Genomic DNA, 7,438 nt, shown 5'->3' with positions numbered 1-7,438 from the left:
CATGGAACCCCGTTGCGTGAACACGGACCCTCGGCACCCCACCTGCGATCAGGGTGAGCAGATACCCCATGCGTCTCTACCTCAGGACTGACGGAGGTCTCAGTGAGGAAGAGAGAGTGCACTCATCTTAGGATAACTTGAGGAAAGTGTAAGAAAAGGACTACTCACAAGGTGAGCAGGCTGTAGGGAGCAGGAACAAGATGGTAGTCAAGCTGGGCTGTCCCCGGTCCTGCACCCAACTAGAAAAGAAGGAATGGCTAGCAGAACCCTAGGGGAAGTGTGCGATTCTTCTATGGGATGCAGCAGCATGAGATGACCCTGCAAGGATGGAGCCTGGAAAATAGGTTCCCTCACATCACTCACCTCCTTCCCTCAGATCACTTGCAAGTCACTCGGTGGCTGAACCAGGAGGTGAGGGAGACGTTTGTCCTATCGCCTCCACAGGCCTGCCCACCGGGGAGAAGAGCGGGAGGAGAAGGTAGAGATGTGTCTGGAGAGCAGAGGGACATCCTGATCCTTTCCACATTATTTACTAACAGCAAAGGAAATCACTCCTCTACCTAATATTCAATGGCTCTCTTTAGAAAGCAAACCATCAAGCTTATAGCATCGGGCCCATCATGGGACCCTAATCACCATAATCCCCATTTCAATCAAAATAGGCTATTAACCATTCTGTGTGTGGGTGTTAGTTGCTCAGTCATGTCCAACTCCGCAACGCCATGGACTGTAGCCCGCCAGGGTCCTCTGTCCATGGAATTCTCCCAGGCAAGAATATTGGAGTGGGTTGCCATTTCTTTCTCTTGGGGATATTCCTGACCCAGGGATTGAACCCAGGTCTCCTGTATTGCAGGCAGATTCTTTTATCATCTGAGCCACCAGGGAAGCCATTTAACCATTCTACTTATTCCAAACTCCCACTGCTTGCCCTCCACCACATCCCACTTACCCAAGAAAAAATTCAAACCCCACCTACTTCTTAAGGTGTTCCATTGAACAATCTCTCCCCATCTCTGATTTCTCTAAACTCAGTGAGATTTGGTGCTAACTCATTTCCTACTTTGTGTTTTGACTTTTGTCCAGCTTATGCTCTCATTTCTGTATATATGTGAAAACATGCAGAGAGCATCACCCATAAAAGAAGCTCAGGAATGTTTGCTAAGTTGTTGAAGGAGGTTTGAAGAGTTTGGCAAACTTCATTTCTTCTGGAATGATGTTTCCTCTTTTAAGATTACATAATGGATTCTTTAAGCTTGAAACTTGGAAATACACAGTTCAACAAGTTAGAACATTTGTGAAAGGATTTATATCTATCTCACAACACTGGCACAGCTCTATTGCCCTTAGGCTACTTTTGAAGAACTTTGATTTATTTTGACTGTATCTGAAAAAGGGTTGAAATTAACTAATACAAGAGTGAATCCCTCTCCTATCTCTTATATAGCAATAAGAGATGGACTTTAGATTATTAAAACCCATGTAGACTGTATCTTGACATGGTATTAACTTAAAATCAAGTCACACAAGATAAAGCTGAAGGTGAGGCTGAAAATATGCATACAGTATTCTGTTTCATACCTTTTAACCTTATTCCAAGAATTCATTTAGGGTCTGGAAAACCACCCAGTTTTCTAAGTGGCCACATTAGAATCAGAAAGAAGTTCACCCTTTCGAGTCTCATATTCTCAAGTTCACCCTCAAAACTCGTCTTTTTATTTAGAGACCTTTTCTTGCATGTGAAATTACCATTCAAGGCCACGCTGTTAAAATAGGGGTCATTAGCCTTTCTTATTTTTCAACCTACCATCTTTCCATCCTGTTGCTTCTACTTTGCACTTGCTATCCTCTAGTCTTTTCTAGTCTTTTCTGTTCCCACATTTAGTGAAACGCCACACCACGTCTCTCCTGCCTGCTTACAAAGCATTGAATTTTCCCGACCCTGGGGCTCTCTCGCAAAGCTGTGAGTACTTACTAAAGAAAACACAAGTAAATCAAGTAGGAGTTCAATGACGAGAATGACAATACCTGGAAAGGTTTGTGAGGATCCAGTAAGGTATCGCAGGCCAAGCAGCAGCCCCTAGAGGCTCATGATAAATACAAAATAAACATTGACTCTACAGTTCTCTTCGTCATGAGGAAATGGCCTCCCTTTCCAAGATTATTCATCTTTGGGGGCCAGACAAAAAGCTGGGGCGGCTGCAATAAGCGCTGAACATACCCAACACCTCCTATCTGTGCTTCTGGGCAAGACTTGCATGGCTGATGAAAACGCAAGTTTGGAAAAGAACACGTCTTGGATCAGTGAGCTCCCGTTCCTTCACACATTGCTCACCTCATGCATAGCCAGCCACACAAAAACGCTTAGGTGTTTCTCATTGACAGATTCCCTCTCTCTCTCGGGGTTCTGAATTCTTAAACTTTTAAGATCAAACTTCAGCTACAGTCCTACATTCTGCCTCTTGGGAGGTACACAGTGCTTTCATGTCAAAGAGAGAGAAAGGTTAGCTGGGGAACTACCCCTCCGGCCTTGGTAACTAGTCTTTCTGGAAAAATACCAGACTATGATAGAAAAGCCCAACGCTGAATTCCTAGCCAGCAAGAATTTTCTTCTCCTCTTTGAATTCTCCAGTTTCCTCCAAGTATACCACTGATCTTATCTTCCCTCTTCCCAAGCCCTAAAATCCTGCAGTGAATGGTAATAATAACAATAAATACACCAATTACACCGTGGCCAACTCTTGGCATATGCTGTCCTGTTCAGTTCTCATATTAACTGTGATGTAGATATGAACATTATTTCTGTTTTACAGGTGAGCTGCTGAGGTTTGGGAAGTTAATTGCCTGAAGTCAAATTGCTGTTACATGATGAAGCCAGAAGTTAAACTCATTTCTGAATGCAAAGCCAGTGCTTGTAATCTCTGTGCCTGACGGGACCTTCTGCATCCTCACCTTCCCTCTCGCCTGGCTGGTATTGATGACATTTTTTACTATATTCACCTAAGTATCTTGCTTTTGTCTGTTAGTCTATGACTATATAAATATCTGCTTTTAATTTTTTTTTTTTTTTTCCCACATGGCTTGCAGGATCTTAGTTCCCTGACCAGGGATTGAACCAGGGCCCATGGCAGTGAAAGCACCAAGTTCCCTATGATTTTATTTAATGTAGTTTAAAGCTCTACTCAACTCTGTTTCAGATACAAAGAATTTTGCCCTGAATTTTCTCAAAACTTAACTGTCTTTACCCAAATGAAGTGGACATCTATTTGGATAATAAATTCTGGTTTTACTTCCTTCTCCACACAAAACTAGTGAACATATTCATAAAGCCCTGGACATAAGGCAGTAGTCTTGTGGTTCTATTAACTGCTGGGCCCCTGAAAAGAACACCGTATTAACTTATTGCTCAAGCAAAGCCGAGTTTGCTGCTCGTTGCAATGAAGGAGAGACCTGTATTGGCATCATCTTAGTGTGTCTCAGGGTAGAACTTCAAGGATGGGTATTTATAAGGTGAAGGTGAGATTTCCAGTGTGGAAACTTGCTTGTGGCTGGACCAAGTGTGTGACACACAGTTTAAGACTGGTGAATTCAGCAAGGCGTAGGTTTTGAAATGACTCTTGATAAGTAAACAACTCTTTGATAAGCAATCTGGTTTTCCCAGTTGGGCTGTCTAGCCTTCAGAGGAATGAATTTTCAGGATATTCTTGAGACAGATATTTTGCAAGCTCTATCTTCTTGGGCAAGAACTTCCTAGTGTAGAAAGTTATGTTAATGGAGTCCTATTTTGTATAGTTGTAAGCAGATTTTCTCAGTCCTTTATGTCTCTTATCTGTAAATGGAGATGATTCTAGCACTTACCTCATAGAGCTATTATGAGGTTTAATGAGTTAATGGAGGTTAAGCACTTAGAAAAAAGACCTGGCACGCAGAAGGTGTTATGTATGTATTTATCATCATCTTTACAACCTAGTACACTTTAATTAGTCTTGCCCATGCCAGATTGAGGAGGACTTTCAATCTAAATGGATTTTTAAGGATTTTTTTCTGATAAAATCAGATTTATAGCAATGATAGTTATCTGACAACTCCACATTACTTTGCTTTTTAAGCCATTCTGAATCAACAAAATTCATTACATTTGCATATAAAATTGCCCTGACTTTTACCTTTCCTGAGTTCTAGATGTGTGTTTGCTGTCAGAGATGAAATTCCATTTCCCAAAGTGGAACTTCTTATCTTTAAATGAGTTCTTCCAGCACCCAATTTGGCATTACTAGAGCCACTCAAACGTAGGAGCGAAGACAATGCAGGTTCTAATTTCTATCCCATCCTCCCCTAAGCTCTTGTCAAAGGTCTCAGTCATTAAGCAAATATTAGGTGAATACCTTATATATTCCTGGTGCTCTGATTGGTATAGGGAATAAAATGGTAAGCAAAACAAATGTGCAACTTCCCCTCACAAAGCATACAGTCCATGGTAGAGATGGACATCAATCCTGTGTAAAGTTCCAATTGCCACAGGTTACAGAGACAGGCATGTCAAGAGGACTGAGCCTGCTTGCATCCATATCATTGTAACTTGGGACTCAGAACTAAGGCCACCTACATCAACAAGACTGCACAATTTATTCCAATAATTCCTGCCCAGGGAGCTAAGACTTTACACTGGTAAATCTCTTTATTGTTTGCTTTAGGAACTTCCTAAGAAAATCAATTTATCTGAACTTTAGCTGTTCAAACAGTCAATTCCTCAGGATAACAGAACTCTTCACTGTATAACTCCTTGCTTCAAGACCCCCAGCTCACTCTCAGCTCACTACTTCTAAATGATTAAATAAAGAACTTTGCCTGATCTCAACTGGATCCCCTTAAAACCACTTGAATCAAGACCTCAAAACTCTATAATATCAGCTCCTGACTTCCCCTTTCTAAGTTTTACTTGAGTGACAGGTTATGCTGGTGGTCTTTTGGAGACTCTATACTCAATAAATCATAACAAACTGAGGCTATGAAATCAAAACACAGGGACAAGAGTGGGTAGCAAGAGACCTGGTCTAGAATGAGAGTGGGGAAGGAGAGCTCAGAAAGCTCTAGAGTAAATGATGTTAGAACTGAAAATTCAACACTGAGGAGGAATTAACTAGATAAAGAGTAAAGGAGGGCCTCTCTCACCTCTGCACTTCCAAGATGACCAAGAAAAGAATCAAGAATAATGGTCGGACCAACAAGGGCACATGCAGCCTATTCGCTGCACCAACTGTGCCTGATGCCTGCCCGAGGATAAGACTATTTAGAAGTTCTTTATTTAGAATATCGTAGAGGTCGCAGTCTTCAGGGACATTTTTGAAGCGAGCGTCTTTGATGCCCACGTGCTTCCTAAGCTTCCATTACTGCATGCATTGTGCCATGCATAGTAAGGTATTCAAGAATCTCTCTCAGAAGCCCCAAAGGACCAAACACCTCTACCTCGATTTAGAGGTCCAGGTGCTACCCCATGTCCTCCTCCAAAGCCCAAGTAAGAATCCAAGTCCTTAAAGACTAAAGAAATACTGGGTTCTCTGAAATGACAATAAAATGGAAATTATACTTAAAAAAAAAAAAACAGAGTGAAGGAGGGAGAGTGTTCCAGGCAAAAGCCTTGAATTAGGAGAGGACTGTATTTTTCTAGAATGGAAAGAAGTCTACTGGGGCTGGAGCAGCAAGAAGGATAGGAGGAAATGGAGGGTAGGAGGAAATGCCCAAGGAATGGGCAGAACCAGACAGCTCATGAGGACCTCACGTTATGTATTGAAGATTGCAGCTCTTGTTCCTGAAAGTGGAGGGGCATGATTGGAGACCTTACAGCAGAAGAGTGATAGGATCTGATCTGACACTTTTTAAAAAGTTCACTCTAGCTGTTGAGTGGATGGAGTGATTATAGCGGAGCAAAAGTTGATGGGAGATAGTTAAGAGCTGCTGTAGAACTCCAAAAAAAAAAACTAAGATGGATTTGTCACCTGCATTGTAATCCAAGTCCATCCTACACTCCCAGTTTAGTTTTTCACCATAGCCTCCTACCCTAGTCTAACTTAGACCATTCTCCTTTTTTGGCTGAACCACACTGGCATGTGAGATCTTAGCTTCCTGACTAGGTATTGAACCTGTGCCCCCTGCATTGGAAGGCAGAGTCTTATGCCCTGGACTGCCAGAGAAGTCCCTAATCTAAACCATCCTAACTCAACTCTAGGACCTAACTAGTTCTCTGATTTTGGCATCCTGTTCTATAAAATGGGAGAAATAATAACATATATACTTCTCATTTAACTTAACAAATAGTTCTGAGCAACTGTCATATGTCCAGCATGTGCTAAGTCCCAGAAATTTACTCATGAGCAAAAGCAAGACAAGACAAACATATCCTGCCCTGCAAAGCCATCAGATCAAGTGAAACAAAGCATATCAAAGCTCTTTGAAAACTGTGAAACGTTAGGTATCGTATATATTTTTATTTTCTGTTTATTTGCTATTTTGACACCTGAGGTTTGACAGAAAACAGCAAAATTCTATAAAGGGATTATCCTTCAGTGAAAAATGAATTTTAAAAAATTTAAAAAGCCTTTCTAGCTAGAGACTGATCCTCCTGGGGCTAGCAAACTTAAGAGATAGCCAAGGGCTTCCCAGGTGACTCAAGTGGTAAAGAACCACTGCAGGCTGCAGTCCATGGGGTCACAAAGAGTTGGACACAATTTAGCGACTGAGCAGCTTCAAGAACCTGTCTGGGAGCACACCTTTGATATACCAACAAACCAATTAGAGCTGTCCTCTATCAGGCCTCATGTCCCAGCAGACAATATCCCTCTGCCTTAATCGTCCTAGGTCAGGTGTCAGGTGACTAGGACTTCTCTGGTAATTCAGATGGTAAAGAATCCGCCTGCAATGTGGGAGATGAGGGTTAAACCCCTGGGTTGGGAAGATGTCCTGGAGAAGGAAATGGCAACCCACTCCAGTGTTCTTGCCTGGAGAATTCCCATGGATGGAGGAGCCTGGCAAGCTAGAGTTCTTGGGGTCTCAAAGAGTCGGACACGACTGAGTGACTGATGCTATACTTTAGAGCCCACAGAAATGAGACTGTTTACCCTGGGATGCCTTGACTTTCCCCTAGAAACTGCAAAAAAATTTCTAGCCTCAGCTTTCCTCCTTTCCCCTGTCTTCTGCTTGAAGATAAAACCCAATTCTGGTGCTTTTCCTGTGACCTTGTATGCCAACAGTGACTTTCCAGTCTAGACCCAGGAATATAATAAACTTGCTTTTCTCGTGCTCTCCTGTGTCTCCCCCTGTGGCTGCCCTTGACTCACCACCACTTAAAAGCACACAGAAGACTGCATTAACACTTTTGATTGCAAGTAACTAAAATACAAATCAAGCAGCATGAAGAAAAAGGAAATTTTTTAACTCACGTTGG

The 7,438-nt window shown here is 42.1% G+C and overlaps 1 pseudogene; it reads left to right on the top strand.

Annotated features, from left to right (window-relative positions):
- The first annotated feature begins 5,184 nt into the window (after positions 1 to 5,184).
- On the top strand, positions 5,185 to 5,516 carry LOC110130444 (small ribosomal subunit protein eS26-like; annotated as a pseudogene).
- Positions 5,517 to 7,438: the final 1,922 nt, after the last annotated feature.

Source organism: Odocoileus virginianus, chromosome 24 (genome assembly GCF_023699985.2).
Source record: "Odocoileus virginianus isolate 20LAN1187 ecotype Illinois chromosome 24, Ovbor_1.2, whole genome shotgun sequence".
NCBI lineage: Eukaryota > Metazoa > Chordata > Mammalia > Artiodactyla > Cervidae > Odocoileus > Odocoileus virginianus.
Note: the sequence above shows the minus strand (reverse complement) of the source record. Positions and strands in the feature narration are given on the sequence as shown.